Source organism: Octopus bimaculoides, chromosome 9 (genome assembly GCF_046866305.1).
Source record: "Octopus bimaculoides isolate indiv1 chromosome 9, ASM4686630v1, whole genome shotgun sequence".
Classification (NCBI taxonomy): Eukaryota; Metazoa; Mollusca; class Cephalopoda; order Octopoda; family Octopodidae; genus Octopus; species Octopus bimaculoides.
This window is the reverse complement of record NC_142936.1, coordinates 66,927,579-66,946,687: the sequence shown is the minus strand read 5'-3', so window position 1 is coordinate 66,946,687 and position 19,109 is coordinate 66,927,579. Positions and strand designations below refer to the sequence as shown.

The window sequence follows — 19,109 nt, the reverse complement described above, 5'->3', positions numbered from 1 at the left end:
ATAATAATAATAATAATAATAATAATGATAATAATAATTATAATAATAACGTGGATCTTATGGTTGTAAGGATCAGCTACTCATCAATAGGATGATCCTAGAAGATTGTCACAAACGACACAAAAACTTGTCAATAGCCTGGATAGACTATAAAAACGCTTTTGATAGCCTACCACATAGCTGGATTAAGAAATGTCCGGAAATGTATAAAATAACTCCTACTCTGCGAAACTTTTTGTCTGTAAGTATGAGATCATGACTTTGAACAGTGACAATGTATCTCTAAATGCTGGAGATATAAGAATTTCAGGTGGCATTCTCCAGGGTGACTCACTATCACCACTCTGCTTTTGTCTGGCCTTAATACCTCTCTCAAAATTGCTCGATGATGTACAATACGGTTACAAAATGTTTGATAAAAATATAAATCAACTCATTTACATGGATGATCTAAAGCTATTTGCAAAAAATGATCAACAACTCAAGGGCTTACTAGCGATTTTCATGGCTGCAAATTTTCGAGCATACACCGACAGAACTGTGGGTAAAAAACGTTGAAGTGATTTTTCCTTCAGCAACTGCGACTGGCTGAGTTAGGAGTAAAGACGCTATGATTTGGGATAATTTTGCCGTCTTCAGTGCTACTTTTAACTACTGCTTCATTGGTAAACGGAAAAGACAGAGTTTCCTTAGTAAGACAAGTATAGTCACCACATATGCGCATGGGCATATACGGTACAATCTTAATTTGAAGTGAAAATTTCCTAGGAAAAATAATAGCTAGGTGCAGGATTGGCTGTGCAATAAGAAGTTTGCTTTCAAACCAAATGGTTCTGGACTCAGACGCCTTGTGTGGCGCCTTGGGCAAGTGTCTTCCATAATAGTCTCACGGCGACTAAAGACTTTAAAGTGGATCTGGTAGACGGAAGTTGAAAGAAACCCGTATCATTTATACATATATATATATATATATATATATATATATATACGCGATTGGCCAACAGTCACCCGACAGTAAATCGAAATTCCATAAATACTATCTGCAATTATGCATCGACTCGAATGAGAAAATGTGTCGCTCAAGGACTTCAGTTTGAACAATTTTCATGATGTTATTAAATTCATTCATTTGTTAAACATAAAATAAATCTTGGAATTAAATGGTTTTTATTTACTGTCGGGTGACTTTAGCCAACTCTGTGTATGTATATATATATATTATATTGTTTATAGTTTCAGCTTAGAGCTGCGGCCATGCTGATGCACATATATGTGTGTGTGTGTGTTTGTATGTGGGTGTATGTGTGTCTGTGTCTGTCCTTTTCGCTAGCACTTGATAGTTGGCTTTAGTGTTTATACATTCCTGTAACCTAGCAGTTGGGCAAACGCGACCTATAGAATAATAGGTACCAGGTTTAAACAAATAAGTACTGGGGTCGATGATTTCTTCTCCTAAAATTCTGCAAGGAGTAGCCCCAGCATGGCTGTAGTCTGACGCAAGGAAAAGAGAAAGATTAAAATTTCAAAAGCTAGATGATCTTATATGTGTGCGTAATTCGCAGGTTGGAAGGCAGTGTATGAGACGAATATTTTTAATTTAAAAATAAAAATGTACATCGTACGCCACTAAAATAGGGCAATATTTTTCGTTTCCTCTCCTACTTAATAACGTGGTGAGAAAGAACGTAATGTTGCTTGATTACTCAACTTTGTCATACTGACTTCCTAAATCCGAAAACATGGATGTTCAATTTCTGAGAGTTATTGACTTATTAACATGTAATTTAAAAAACACAAAAATCGAAAGAGAAATTTTTGACGACTTTACCCTCACTCAGTGCAGTTTCTGTACGTCATGTGCTGTATACTCTACCATTATCGCTAATAGTCACTATTTACTGGTTTCATTATTTTTCTTTCAATGTGTCGATGTGACAAAGCAGTCACTTTTATCCATTTATTATGTTGCAAGTTTATTTCACTGTTATATTGTTCTTTTTCTCCTGAACGCCATAACGTAAAAATGTCCTAAGAGAAATTTATAATAGTAGTTTCAAATTTTGGAACAAGGCTAGCAGTTTATGGAATAGCTGTAACACGATAAGGTGGACTTCAGTACTTGAATGGTGTCTATTTCATCGAACCCAAAAAGATGAAAAGCAAAGTCAATCTCGGGAGAACGGAAATGTAAAGATGAACAAAATGCCGCGAAACATTTTGTCCGGCGTACTAACGGTTCAGCCAGCTTGCCGCAACTGTTAATAGTATTAATATTAACTTCTTATTTAGGTAGAAAGCCATCATTTTTGAGTGAAGGAGTTAGACGATACCATGGACACCAGTATTTGATCGCATCCTAATTTCTGGATGCGGAAGAAAAAAAAATTGACGTTGGTGGGATTTAAACTCAGAACGTACGGCAAACTAATTCGATACACAAATAATTTGCCCATCCCGCTGTCATAATTATAACAATAATACTGCTTTCGATCTTTGGTACAAAACGTGTTACTCAATCACATTGGCTCTGGTATTTGTTTAGTAACTGGAAACGATGAACGGTAGACTTTGGTTGGATTTTAACACAAAACTCAGAGCCAAAGCTGCTAAGCATTTTGTCTTACACGCAAACCTCGCAAACCTCACATCCTTAAAAATAATAGAAAATAATATCAGCAATACCAGAGATTTTTTCTTCTGTTCATCCCTACTCAACTATTTCAAGTATCACGTAGGACCGATGTTGAGCATGGAGAGATAGTGCTGCCCTCCCGTACTTTTTCTGAAATCTGTTGTTGTTGATGTTGTTCTTGTCGTTCTTGAATCTAACACAAATCCTGATTGGAAAGAACCACAACGAAAGACATTTTCGTGACTCACGTTTTTATTTTATGTAATATATAGAACTAGGTTGAACGATGTGTCTATCTTTTTCGAGGTCAAAATTACATGTTCGACTGTACAAAGTGGCTACTATTTCTAGTAATTCACTTGAACATTTAGCGACAACTAAAATGCCGTAACAATGTAGAGAGCGGTGTGTATGGCCAGGTTGAATGGATCTGTACTGAACAGACGTAGCTTTTGGTATGAACTTACTATTACGAAAGAAAATTTGCCCTTGATATTCAACAATATCAGAGGTGTAATTTCCTTCATCGGTATGAGATATGTGTACCTCTTTTGGAGTAATATCATTCTAAATATTTCATTCTCAAATCTGTTTTTATTTTATGCTTGCATGCCTAATTTTTATACTCGAGGTAGACCACCCTGGTAAGCGTTTTTTTAAATATATATTTATATTTTTTATCTTACAATTATATGTCAGTTTCTGTCTTATGTCTTCATACACGATAAATTACTTCACATCCCAAGCTGTTTTCTTTTTATGCCAAATGTATCCTACCCCGCTATCCATGTTTTGAAATTCGTTCTAGTAATGTCTCCCATTCGTCGGCCTTGCAACAATAAATGATTCATTGTTATTATTATCGTTGGTATTATTATTATATCAGTATTATTAATATTATTTTTGTTGTTACTATAGCAACCACAAAAACTATAACTGACTTAAATTATGCAGTAACTTAGGAAACCATTGTGAACAATCCAAGATTAGCAAAACAACTCAGCATAGATGGGAAAAAAAAGTGAACCAAAGAATTTTACCATTAGAAAGAAATTATTGGAATTTCAAATAGGAATTTGCAACCACATGTAAGACGAAAATTACACAATTTCTATGATTTTACAATTTAAAAGCTTCAGTAAATCTTCAAAAATAAGATTGGAGAAAGAACTGACAGATTTTAAATAATATATATTTTGTGTAGAAAAATGAAATGTATAAACACTAAAGAATAGCAGAAAAATTAAGGATAGAAATTCCCTTTCCGAGAGTACTCAACATAAAATTGACAAGCATATAATCAACTAAAAATATAAAAAAATTATATACCTTCAGAAGGTAATACAAAATACATTAGGTGATGCAGTAATCTGGCTGTAAATATTTGCCCATTATTAATGGAGTCTTTACTACATAATAATACGCATGATAAGCATATAAAGCTAGATTACATACAATTATATCGTCATATGCCGGTAGCTTCGAAATCTGAACAACTAATCGATTACATAAACACTTTGGCTCCGAAAGACTATGTGACCTGCGAGAATAATCAACCAAAATCTTCGTCAAATCGCATGCCACTGTCTTGTAGAAAAAGTACTTTCAGATTGGATAATGCTGCCCTAGATGTTATAAACTACGAGAATAGACTTTCATTGTAGATCTACCAGATCAGGGCTGACATAGGGCTAAATAACTAAAAGATGTAAAACAATGAAACCTGTTTAACGGATGCGTAGTGCATGTAATAAAAATTTCTACTCGTCCACAATAGCCATGTCTGTTATGAAAAAGAATTTTAGAAAATTTCTGCGTACAAAACAACTACTCTGACAATAGGATAATGAAGGGATACTTTATCTAATGGAATCCATCTATCAACTAGTTAACAGGTATTTTTTTCAATCTACATTTTTGAACATGTATCTCAGTGTTATGAGAGCAGCAAAGCGAATGAGCTTTTACAATACATACCCCGCAGTTAGTTTACTAACAATAGGCTACTCTGAAATTGGTTTCAAATTTTTGCACAAGACCAGAAATTTCGGGGGAAGGGGTAAGTTAATTACATCGATAACAGTGCTGAATTGGTACTTATTTTATCGACCTGGAAAAGGTGAAACGCAAGTCAAGCTCAGTAGAATTTGAACTCGGACGTAAAGCCATGAACTGCCGTTGAGAACTTTGCCAGACGTGCTAAAGATTCTGCAAGCTCACTACCTTAAAGAGTATTCTAATATTAATTATATTTTCAAAATTCTCTTGGGAATAACTTATTGTTAAAGTTCATTATGGTTATTGTTGACATAGTAAAATATGTAATAGTTGGAGTCTGTCAAATGATGGTTTAACCTACGTTGCTTATTTCTAGAGAAATGAGATACATTTCTAGTTGATATTTTATTATGTATCCTTGATAAGTCCACAATTCTCTGTCGTCATGCCTCTTGTGCAGTAATTATTCGGTTTAAAATTTACTATTACTCTCTCGTATTGTGGTTATTTCTCAGTTGTCACTTGTTAGTTTGGAGAACATCACTATATATTGAAAGGAGTTCTGTTCTTCTTTTCATGGCTTTTCAACAACTAACATAGTCGTTGTGTCGCCTATGTAGCATTCAGCGTGTCAACGTTCAGATCTGAATGCATATTTCTTTCAGAAAGAGGAGAAAAGCACAATAAACTCTAAGTACTGGGTTGCAGTATTCTGTATCGATCCTGAAATGATAAAAGGCAAAGCTTACCTAGCCACAATCTGAACTTACAACACCAGAATAAATGCCACAGCCACGATCGCCCTCTAACGACTATACCAAATCAGTAGTCTGTCGAAAGACAAATCAGTAGTCTGTCGGTTTAAGGGATCAGTAGTCCCAGTATATATTACTTCCTGTCCATCGATATGTCCATGGCTAAAATAATTTTACTTTACTTTCACTCGCATGGAACATAAATATTAATATATACAGCATCATTTTATAAGTATCAATATCTATGGAATGTAATTCGCAACAAGAATATCCATGGTATAGAATATAGATCAATGACAAATTATTTTACAGTTTAGAATATTGATTTCAAATCTTCCCATCAGTATGAGTTGAGAGGAGCCGGCCGATGTCTGTTAGAGACATTGCATAAAGATAATACCCTTAAGTGATACTCGTACACGTCAATGCGTTACGGAGCCCTCTAACTTCATATATTTCGGTGATGTTAATCTAATCAACCTGGTATGCTTGGAGTGATTGCTAAATAATAACTACTTCAGTATAAATATATTGCATGATCAGAAACAAGGAACTTCCTTCTGTGATAAGGCTCCGTTTGCTGTATGATAGATTGCTGATAACATGAAATTAATAGTTTCTTACCAGTCTAATGTTGAGCTGAGTAAATTTGTAGAGTTTCAATGAAGTTGAAAATTTCCATGTATTATACCGTGAAACAAGATTTATCGTTTCCAACGTCTCTTTATATAAGCCATTTTGCGTGTATGCTTATGTATACGTATGTGTAAATACTTCGGTATATGTTGTGAGAAATATGTCATTATTTGCAGAAGAAAAATATTGCAATGATATTTCCTTTTATTTCTATATACCTACTGCTGCTGTGGTCGTTGTTGTTTACGCCGGGCCAGCACTGATCAAGCTGACAAATTTATGCTTAAAGACGTTGTAAATTTGACCATCACGACAATTGCTATCAAATTTAGAATACATCATATAACTTTGTTTTGTTTGGTAGTGGTGGCAGTGGGAGAGTTTAAGTAACACGTTACTATGTTAAGATGCTGATGCGTGAGATTTGTGGTAGCGGGGTATTCGACCGCTATTTTTCGATGGTCACGCTTGCTTCGTCGCTTGTTTTATTTTGGTGCAACTGCAACTATTGGCAACAAGGAATGCACTTGTCTTATAAATGCAGAAGTACAGTCCAGTGAAGTACAGTGTTGTGTATTGTTGAATTTGCGTCCACTAATGCAATATTTATGAAGATTCTAACTTAATATTCCGTCTTCATATAGCACCGAATTAAGTTATGCTGTCCAACCATCGGAGGTTAACACAATAAACATCAATGTTGCAGCTGTTATTGTTGTTATTGTTCATGATAAGGATTTTTTTTTTGTTCATGTTTAGATCCAGTTCAACCCCGATTAAGTAGATATTTGATCAAATATGTTTCAACCCTTCATTTTTGTTTAGACATAGGTTATCTGGAACTATTATCTAGAATTCTAGTATCCAATGTGTCCTTCTGTATTCAATACATTAGGGTTTGACTGAAGGAATATCTAACACCAACATGAGCTTTTAACTTGTCTCTTGAAACTTCTGGGTGACATTTGGAGTCAACTTGCACAAATACAAAGCAAAATCAGACATATAATAATAATAATAATAATAATAATAATAATAATAATAATAATAATAATGATGATGATGATGATGATGATGATGATGATAATAATAATAATAATGAATAATAATAATAATAATAATAATAATAATAATAATAATAATAATAACAATAATAATAATAATGATGATGATGATAATAATGATGATGATAATAATAATAATGATAATAATTAATAATAATAATAATAATAATAATAATAATAATAATAATAATAATAATAATAATAATAATGATCCTGACTGAAAGAAAACAAACTATGCTGGATTATAGATATAGCATTCCCAGCTGACAACAAGGTATGCTATAAGGAAGAAAGAAAAGTTGAGAGATATGACAGGTTAGCTTGGGAAGTTAAGCAGTTGTGGTCGATGAAAAGCGTAGCAGTAGTACCAATAATTGTCGGAGCCCTGGGAACAGTGAGCAAAAATCTCGAGAAGTACGTGGAAAAAATAGGGCTGCAATAAAGGTGGAGCACTTGCAGAAAACAACACTGCTTGTAACTGCTCGAATACTCCGGAAGGTGCTCGAAAAATAAGAGGTGTTACCTTAATTCACTGGTAGTGAATAGCTGTTACTGTAATACATCTCCAGCGTTAGAAGCTGTGTTAAGGCAATAATGATGATGATGATAATGATGATAATAATAATAATGATAAGGTACTTAAATGCTGACTGTCTCCCACGATAATTAACAACCAAGTATCAAACCTTAAAATGCGCGGAAAGAGGCTCTGTGAAAAGTCTCTGACTGCAAGCTGCTCTCCGCTCTCACAGAACCTACCAGAACAAACAAGACCGAACATTCTGAGAAGTAAAACAATAATATTAATTCTTTCTACTATAGGCATGAGGCCTGGAAATTGTTGGGGAAAGGACATTCGATTATATCGACCCCAGTACTGAACTTATATCATTTTATTGAGCCCGAAAATTGAAAAATGAAACATAAAATCGACCTCAACGGAATTTGAACTCGGAACGTAGCGACGGACGAAATGGCGCTAAGCATTTCGACCGGCGTGCTAAAGATTCTGCAACTCACCGCTTTAGTGATAATAATTATAATCATTTCTACTGTAAGGGCAAGGCCTGAAATTTGGAGGAAGAAATTGAATCGATTACAGCGACCCCAGTGCGTAAGTAGTATTTATTTAATTGACTCCGAATCTTTAGCCCAGCGTGCTAACGATTCTGCCAGCTCACCGCCTTAGTAATAATAATAATAATAATAATAATAATAATAATAATAATAATAATAATAATAATAAAAAGAAGAAGAAGGAGGAGGAAGAAGACGAGGAGAGGGGGAGGAAAAGAAGAACAACAACTGCAATAAAAGCAACAAAAATAATAAGCAAGATCAGCATCGACATAGAAATATAATGACCCTTTCCACGTCCGTTGATATTTTCAGTAAAATATTGAGACGGATAACGTATTCCCATACTTACAAATATGGAGAATCACTTTTTTCAACCCTCTCTCTCTCTCTCTCACTCATTTTCCCTACATAAAGTGTAAAAAAGAAGAGATGTTTATATATATATAAACATACGCACACACATACACACGTTCTTAACATGCATAGATGCATAGATGCTTACATACATATATATATGTATAAGCACATTTACGATTATATACGTGTATATATATATATAAACACATACATATACATACATACACATGTACATATATATATATATATATATATATATATATATATATATATATATATATATATATATATATATATATATATATATATATATATATTAACAGATATATTTCTATATATATACCTACATACATACTTATAAATATAATGCATTATATTATATTATATATGTATTATGTATATGTGTGCGCATGTATATGTATATTTCGTGTAGATTTTGAACTCTAAACCTTGTTTTAATGATTTCTGAGTGAAATATCCTAATCTTCTCCGACATGCCAAAATCTCACTGTCAAATTGCATCTTCTGTCTTGCTGCTACGTGAAAGAAAGCAAAATAAATAAAACGAAAAAATATAAGAATCAGCCAAAAAATCCCACAGAAAATCCATCTTTAAATGTCTGTTAGCAGAATGACGCGGTTGCCATTGGGTAATTTAATATGTTCGGCCTACAATGGCTCATCAGTTTCCAATATTTCTCTAATGGTCTTCTTGACCGTACAGCTTCCTTTACCACAACAGCTGTGATAACTATCAAATGGGAATAACATAACCATCAAAGCACCAGAAAATTGATGTGTCCACATTTCGTCTGTTTCATTTATTTCATTCTGTCTTTTTCTTCCCATCACACACAAATACTTTTAAACAGTTGTTCATAATTATGTTTCTATCTATATAGTCTATATATGTACGTCTCTTTCAACCACTTCCTCTCACTGAAATATTTCTCTCTCTCTCTCAGTCTGCCTCTCACTTTGTCATTTTCTTGCTTTATATTGTATATCTTCTCTGTTGTAGACTTAGTATTTCCCTCATCTGCGCTTACATATTGCTAAATCTTTATGCATTCCAAAGATTCCTCATTTTTATTCCATACGGTCTGAATTATTTTACTTTTCCAATCTCTGCTTTCTACTTCATACCACTGCACACAACACACGACCTCTCCACACCACTTCACACATCAACGCCCGACTGCACCCCTTTCACACTCTCTTAAGCCGAATATCACACGTAGATATTTTTACGTTAGGTCCAACGAAAATAACTGCTGTTTCTTTGTGGCATTACCGATTTTCTTCCTTTTTTATGCTTGTTTCTTATTTCTTTCTGCAATATTTTGTATCGCAACAAATCTTACCTGATTCTTAAAGATAAAGACAGCTGTCACCACATATAATTTTTCTGTTAATAACTTCTCGTTATATTTTTCAAAGAAGGAAAGAAATACAATAACTAATCTTGTACGCATACTCAATAAGTTGTATTTTTTAGTACATCTTTTTTTTTGCATATATTACTTATATATGTATTTACATACTTTGTGTTCTTGACATAAATGGTAAACAAATCTATAACATCAGAAACATAAACATGCATATATATGCAAATATTCAAGCATACTAGCATACTGTACATGTGTACATTTAAATGTACATATATAAAAATGAAAGGAATAAAGAAATATACATATATATATATTCACGTAAAAGAACTTTTTGCTACACATTTTTACAAGCATGTGACTTTATATAAGAACTTTAAGAAATTTAAGAATGACAAACATATGTATTCATAAGCATATATATATACATATATGCATTATAATTGCATATTAAGAACATGTAGTGAATATATATATGTATATCTATCTATCTATCTATCTATCTATCTATCTATCTATCTATCTATCTATCTGTATATATGTATGTATGTATGTGTGTATGTATTCATATGTATATGTATATACATGTATATATATATATATATATATATATATATATATATATATATATATATATATATATATATATATATATATATATATATATGCATGTACATATATAGGAACGAGAAGACATATATATATATATATATATACATGCGCACACGTGTATATTGTTGTATATATCATTATTTAATTAAAAATCATATAAAAAAGCATAATTCAACATTTAATGAAATCACATATTGACAGATGTTACATTTCATACCAGAATAAAAAAAAATTTAGAAAGAATAATAAGCCATGATTGTGTGAAATCTTAATTACATAAATAAGTGCATATATTCCTAGATGTATATATTACCTAATTAAGTATTTTAACGGTATATATGAGAAGGCAACATGTATTTTTTTAATTATATTGATTTATTCTTGAAGCATTAAATCAAGATTTATTGAGTGATGTATATGGATGGAGGGAGATGCTTGAAAAATGTGTACACTCCATGCTAGTGTTCTACGTATTATTGACACCCATAAACTATAAACTTACATTAAATTTAGAAAACGTCTCACAGACCCTGTTTAGTAAGTTTTATATTTTGTTTGCTTTCTGAGTTCCGCCATATCTGAATAACGCTAGAATATTTTTATCACTTTGACAGACAGCTCAGTGCAAGCTCTCATTGGTATTTTAGTGGCTCCGAGATTGGTAGCAGATTGAAAGAAAAACAGTCTAGAACCGGGGACTTTGCTTAATTTTTGCAATAGAGTAATATTCGCTTGCATACTTTAAAAGGGACGACAAATTAACTCATTACTTGAGAACGCTTACAGGTACGATTCCACAGTCGCCCTTCTACACACTTTCAAATGAAACCGTATAGTTCTGAACCTCATTACATGAGAATGCTTACATGTTCAATTCCACGGTAGCACTTCTGCACACTTTCAAAAGAAACCGTGTAGTTCTGAACCTTAGGCATGACATAAGAAAAGCCCGAGAGTGAATTAGGTTGCTCATCTTTCACGCTAGCCTTCTTGATAACAGTGTAATAAATATAGGGCTTTAGATCGTATTTGTAATCAAATCCACCTCCTTAAAGTCAGGTGATGGCGAGCAAAATATGAAGCATGAGTTTTTATTTTTAAACATTTTCACAGCTGTTATTGTTGTTGTAGTAGTAGTTGTTGTTCTGGTTGATGTAGCTATAAAACCACAGGTCGAGCTGTCCTATTTTATGTGTGTACTCAACCGAAAGCCAGAGGCGTTACTCCACTGAGGCAGCTTCACAGTCATGTCACATTCTTTCCTAGCTGAGGATAACATTGTCACACACGGAAAAGCAGTCCATTATGGTATTTATTCACGTTCGTTATCATTCAGAGCTCAAATTTCGCTGAGATCGATATATTAAGTCGTTTTTTTTGCTGCTCTTGTTGTTCTTGTTTAGCTCCATGTCAAATCTCGTAGAACAGATCTGAATTTTAGTTGATTTCCATCCGGGTCAGTCCATCTTTGGATCTATTTTAAAACGGGGGCCACATTTTTCATTAATGTTTTACGTAGTGTTTTTGGTACGGAAAGACTTTCAAACTTCGTATACTTATCTATTTTGTTTTATAGAACAGAAAAATATTTTTGTATTCGAATTTATTTCATGTAAAAAATTGTCTTATTTCGATAATTTCAACCAATCACTGACAAGTATTCAGTTGTTTACATTTACTCCTTTGACTCATTAAGCGGTGTAAAGCGTATTTAATCTCCATACCTTCGTTTTATTTGCTTTTTTCATTTTAAATTTGCTTTAACCCTAACCCTAATCCTAACCCTAGGGTTAGGGTTAGGGTTAGGGTTAGGGTTAATTGTTTCAGAATCGTTTGTTTATGTAGTCGGCACTTAATGTATATCGGCTGAATGGACGTCAGTGATTGGTTGAAATTACAGAAATACGACAACTTTAACATGGAATGACTTATGGATTTCTTTTTTTTAAAGAAGACTAAGAGAAAAAGATGTTTTATATGACACATTCTACCAGTGTTCCAAGTTTCAAAGTGTTTCGTTAATGAAAAATGTGGCCCCCGTTTTAAAAAAGATCCCCATCTTTTCCTACGTCTCAGGAATTTATGATCATAATCCTATTCCCTTTTAAATATGATGTCGTGCGATTTGAACAATACATAGCTGCTATTTCTTGCGGGCCAAGTGATCAGTTTGACTCGCTTAAGAAATACTCATATGCTGAGGACGATGCATTAAATAATTCTCTACAATTACAATAAATTTCGGCAGTAAGTTAATATGAGAAATTGATATTAATAACAACACCAAGCTATTAGTGAGATACAATAAATATCTTTTATTATTCAATATTATCATTATTTTGTCTTTACTTTGTGTGTTCAAATTCCGCCGATGTCGACTTTGCCTTTCATCATTTCGGAGTCGACAAAATAAGTAACTGGGATCGATGTAATCGACTTACCCAATCCCCTAAACTTGCTGGCCTTGTGGCAAAATTTGAAACCATTATCTACTATAATCCTTACGGCGTTGAGCTGCCTGAATATCGCGTCGGACAAAATACATAGAATTAGCGGCTTTTCTTACGGTTTTTACATTCTAAGATCAAATCCTCATGCAGTCAACATTGCTTTTCATCCTTTCTGGATCCATAAATAGAGTACCATTTCACACTGGAGTAGATTGAATCGACTAACATCTTCTCTTATAATTACTGGCATTGTGCCAAAACTAGAAATTATAATTATTGTTTAGGTAGCGAGTTGTTAGAATCGTTCTCGCATTGGACAAAATATGTAGTAGCAGTCAAATACTAGGTTGATCAAATAGGTTAACCCTCTCCTGCAAAGTTGTTCGACTTCTGCTAAAATATAAAAATAGTTATTTACTACCATTATTGTTATTTCTTTATGACTCACTGTTGGTGGGGGGGGAGGTAGTGCCCATCGTCCATTTTAAGACTTACGAGTTTAGCAACATCAAACTGGAGACCTGGATCGAATGCATACAACAATATGGAGTCCACTAAAAGCACACACGGGATAAGTATTTATGTGAACGTGACCATCGAAGTAAGCCACGGCGTAATTAGAACTCAGAACGCAAAGAACCAAAAGAAAACCAGCAAGGCATTCTGTCCGAGGCTCTAGCGATTCCGCTAGCCTATAGCCCTAGATATGTATATGTATTATCGCCAAAATTAACTAAAGTGAAACTGACCTTGACGGGAATTGAAATCAACACTGCAAAATAAACACCGTCCACTCTAAAATTGCTATTAATTCATTGCCTTTTTGTGTGACTTTCTGATCTCAAAATCCCGTTTCGGTCATCAGTGCATTTTTTCCCGTCGGGGACCCATAATATGTGTAGCTGTTATAAAATGAATTTTATTCAAACTATCAGGCAAATATTTGCCTCCTGTCTATCGAAAAGGAATCAATATTCCGAAAAAAAGTTACAATGGAATATGCAAGTTGCTGCATATATTTAAATGCTCAAATCGAAGCTGTTGCGTTTATCTGTTTTGATATATGAAGAGATTTGTCGTCAGCAGAAGACTTAATCTTCTTGCTCTGGCAGTCACACATTTCTGTTGACGACTGATTCCTTTATCCTAATTCTATCGATTATTATTACTGATATTTATTTTTATATACGACTAATTTCAGTGTTTTCTGTGCAGTGTGTCAATTCACGTGCTACGATTTTAGAGAGTTTTATTAATAATCCCGTGGTGACTTATTTCGTCTTCCTCAAAATTATTAATTAGGGAAAACTTCGTCAGTCGAAACAAAGTTGTTTGTTGCGGCATAACTGACTTTGTTTTTCAGGAGCCTTTGAATTCTATTTTCCTTCATTTCGAGTTGCTTATTTTCTTCTAATTTACTGATGTCTGTTATCTAATATTACTAATGTGCGAAAACGTTCGGATTGTTAATAATGACCAACTTTTGAATTTAACAACTTTTTTCCATTTTAATATTTAAATACGTCCCTCATAACATCCAACATAGAGAAATTTATTTCACAATGCCTCCGCAACATGATTATTAATACAATTTCTTATGAAATAATTATCAAAGCAAAGCAAACACAGACAGACAATCTTTGGCGATTTATGTGTTTGAAGTTTGTTTCTTTCATCGAAACCCAACAGAAATCAGAACGTAGAAGAATGAGTGGGTGAAAACACAGTTCTAATTGATTTATATGTGGTTTGACTCAATCTGCATATAATGACACTTAGCTACGTGTCCTTACATGTGAGTTATAATAACTGATTTCTTCGCTTTGAAGTTATTCGATGGCTGCTGCTGATGATGACAATGATGATGAAGATGATGATGCTTCAATTTTAATGGTGTTCACCATTAAACTATGCAAATATCTAATGATAACTAAAAGAGACGGAACTACTGTTTCCGTTTGAAACGACTTCGCAACATCCTTAATATTGCTAATATTTTAAATGTGACACAGCTCTCACCCCTTCACGTACAAATAACAAAAAGAAAACAACAACAACAACAACAACGAGAAAATCTCGCAAAACAACAAAAACATAAAAATCAATAACACCTTTAGGTCTGATCATTATAAAACTGCAGGACAAACATTAATAATTTTTGAAACATTATTCTATCTTTTTATATTATATTATTTAAATTTTTATATTATATATTTATTTAGTTTTTTTTTTAGAAATATGGACAATGCGATTTTATAGAGCTTCATCGATTCTTTCTTGAGGTCCCCCTGCGAAATAAAATTCTAATGTTTTCCGATTTTTGTTTTTATTAATTATGCATGTATAAAAAATATCGCCATTTGAGAAAAAAGAGTAATAAATGGTTTCTTTAATCACCAAATTAATTGCTGAGAAGAAAACACAAGACATTAAAATAGAATTCATATATCTGTGTGTGTGTGTGTGTGTGTGTGTGTGTGCGTGCGTGTGTGTATGTGCGTGTGTGTGTGTGTTTGTGTGTGTGTGTGTGTGTCTGTGTAGAATATTAACTTGCAATAATTATAATCTCATATGAAATCTTTCTTCTTGCCTTCTACTTGTAAAATAAATTCTTAACAATGTATGATTTTGTCCTATCTCATGTGGCTTTCTAGGAATGATTTCTTTATCGGACACATAACTGTCAAGAACATCAGGTTACAATACGCGTCTTGAATTTCACCACATTCACTAAGTAAAGAAATACCTGAAAATTGTTATCGTGACGTACTTCAAATTCATGTCTTTCAACACATTCTTTGCGATAGTCAGTTGCTTTTGTTGCAGCATATATATACAAGCGATTCTCAACCATATGTTTATAAAACTGTTATCAATGAAGTAATCTCGAAAGATGCACAACCTAATTCACTTTCCGATGTTTCGTACTTCATGCCTAAGGTTGAAATCTACATGGTTTCTTCTGAAAGTGTGTAGAAGTGCAACGGTAGAATAGCACCTGTAAGCGTTTTCAAGTAATGAGTTCATCTATTGTCCTTTTTATATCACTTCTTACTTCTTATTTTATTCAACTTGAGCCCTGTAGTCATTCAATATTTAAAATATCGTATTATAGTTTTATGATTAGATATCATTAGGAATTGTATATAGAGAAAATTGTTAAAATACTTTATACTTTATAGAAGTATAACCTATTAATTTGAGATAAAATTTAGCAAAATCTTATATGGTCTCCACAGGGCCAATTGGACTCTGGTATATTATATGACCGGGTACTGAAAAGTTCCTGACTTGAAAGGTATCGGGAAAGGCCTGTTTAGATGTTCAGCATTCTGAGTTCTTTTACAGGGCTTAGGAAAACTGAAGGAACACTGTAATAAGGTTGCGGATCTGAGAGGAGAATATGTTGAATAGAATCATAATTAACTGATCTTCGTGTATTTTCTTTTCCTCAAAGCCAGTAAATTTTCAGCAAGCCCTCGTATGATAACAGGCAAATGGTATCCTGTAATTTTTCCATGTATTCTGTAATAGCTTCATTTACTTTCAAATATCACCCATCAAAATATGTGAGACCACATCATGTACAACACTTCACCGGTCATTGTAAGTTCATTTATATCTAATTTTATGTAAGTACAGGCTTTATATACATGTGTAATTCCCTTACTGGACTGTCTCGTATATTTTCACAATTACTTCCTATACCTAGATATCTTAGAATGAAAATGGGAGAATAGGCCATTCCTCTAAGGAATTCTCTCCATAAGGAACTAGGATAAAAATTGTAACTCCGAACTGGTGAAGAATAGTGATATTTTTTCGGTGAGCATATTGGTCTACTGTGAACGTTTACTGACATACGTGGATACCAATCTGGTGTGTTGATAGGGAAAGGTTATACCCTATTAATAATTTATTCTTTTAAATATCTCTCTAAATGTTCGGTTTAACAAGGAATGAGAAAACGTGTACAAGCTCATTAGAAATAGCCGTCCAGAATTCCTCAAAATGAAAGAATACATTTGAGAATGCAGTCACCGATAACCTTGCTTGATTAAAGAGAGCAAATGACCTCACTTGAAATTTTGATTATATTTATACTTGATCAGCGCTGATCAGCGTTATGCCGAAAAAAAAAACACAACAACAACAGAAGCAGCAAAATATGAGAACAGCGGCAACAACATCATCACCAGAAAGAAAGATGGAACATTTGGAATATGTAGTAACATCATCTAAATCTTTCGCAAAAAATTATATTTTGCACACATTAAAATAAAAGCAGGAAAGATACAATTGACAAAATTTTGTTAAGGATGGGGCGCGTTGATCATTAGTATTCTCGATCAGAGCTGATCCAGGGATAATCAATATTACGGTTGTCAACATTTAATTAAATTGCGCATTATATTAGAATGTATTTCAATTTAGGGGTTTCCATACCCCGAATATGTGTGGGATTTTTCTAAAATCTCCATCTTGATTTAGAGTATGTAGAGTATGATAACGAACGATACGGTTACTCCTTTTCTTCCAAACCTGTACAAAGAATTTTAAAATTCAGTGGATGACGTCTTTGCATTCATTTAGTCTGTCAAGGGAGTATCAGTAAATGATGCATCTACTCCTTTTCCGAATGTAGTATCTATTTAAAACTCTTGAAATTTGGATTTTTTGCGTGTGTGTTCTTAGTCATGGCGCGATGCTGGTTTCCCTCTAGAATCTGCCGACATCCTAACTACTTATTCGGTAACATATTGACTATAGCTTTTACCTCTTAAGTGTTTACTATACTTAGAATTGTAAACACAGTTTACAAATCCTTCAATGAAGCAAAAAGTGCATTTAGAAACGATATGCGATTAAGTTACGAAATTTTATCAGAGAAAAAAAGTATAACATATTCGGTTTTTCTAACTTATAATGGTACGATTTGCAGCAAACAATGCAGGATCAATACCATTTATAATAGAACAGTTTGTTTGTCTTAGGATCACCTATTTGTGACATGATCAAATGTCTGACGCTAATGTAGCACTCTGAAAGAATTTTTCAATGTTTCGTTAAGTGAATTTTGTTGGTAGTGAATTGCTCTATATCCTTTACAATATAAGCCGATAAGTTGGGAGAAATACGTACATGATTTTTATCTGCATCTTTGAATGCAATCTATAAGTCCATTTCATTGCTCGATAAGTTTACTAAAAGTTTGTCTTCATGTAGAGAGTGCTTCGCTAATTCGATAATACTTGTTTACCTCCCTTTCGTTTATTTATTTGTGTCCCTTCATCAACAATCTTGTTTCAGTGTTTCGTGCTCTTTAAACTTCACTACGATTGTTATTCTAGACAACAGACTGCAGTATTGCTTTTCTCCCTCCCTCTTTCTCTCTCTCTCAATTTATCTCTTTCTTTTTTTCTGGCTCTCAATCTATATATATGTATTTACGTACGTATATGTATGTACATACGTACACATCTATCTATCTATCTATCTATCTATCTATCTATCTATCTATCTATCTATTCATCTCCCTCTTTGTAAATATAAATACACACACACACACGCGCGCACAAACATATATATGGGATCAGGAGTGGCTGCGTGGTAAGAAGCTTGCTTCCCAACCACATGGTTCCGGGTAGAGTCCCATTGCGTGGCACCTTGAGCAAGTATCTTCTACTATAGCCTCGGGACAACCAAAGCCTTCTGAGCTGATTTGGTTGACGGAAAAGCCCGTCATACATATACACATGTATGCATTTGTGTGTCTGTACTTGTCCCCCCACAATCGCTTGAAACCGATGTTGGCGTATTTACGCCCCCGTAACCTAGCGGTTCGGCAAAATAAAACGAGAGAATAAGTACGAGGCTTACGAAGAATAAGTCCGGACGTCGATTTGTTCAACTAAAGATGGTGTTCCAGCATGGCCATAGTCAAATTACTGATACAAGTAAAAGAATAGAAGAATAAAAGAAATGTATACATATATATATATAAAGCAAATAATTACCAAAGATATCCAAGTGTCAGTGCATTACGGACGTTTCTGGCGGCTCCATTTGATCGAGCAATGCAAGAATTACATCAATTTGAAATACACCGCCTTTCTCCAAATTGATGTAATGCTTGC

The 19,109-nt window shown here is 33.6% G+C and overlaps 1 protein-coding gene across 10 annotated transcripts in view; it reads left to right on the top strand.

Moving 5' to 3' along the window:
- LOC106875319 (uncharacterized) overlaps positions 1 to 19,109 on the top strand; it is a 606,879-nt gene that overhangs the window by 402,866 nt on the left and 184,904 nt on the right. The window contains exon 3 of one of the 10 annotated variants that reach the window (XR_016243165.1): positions 3,551 to 3,720. The exons of 8 other annotated variants lie outside the window; for them this stretch is intronic. The gene's annotated coding sequence lies outside the window, so the exon portion shown is untranslated. Of the gene's footprint in view, positions 1 to 3,550; positions 4,401 to 19,109 lie in introns of those variants that run through there. One more of the 10 variants, XR_008264906.2, reaches the window with a different exon arrangement.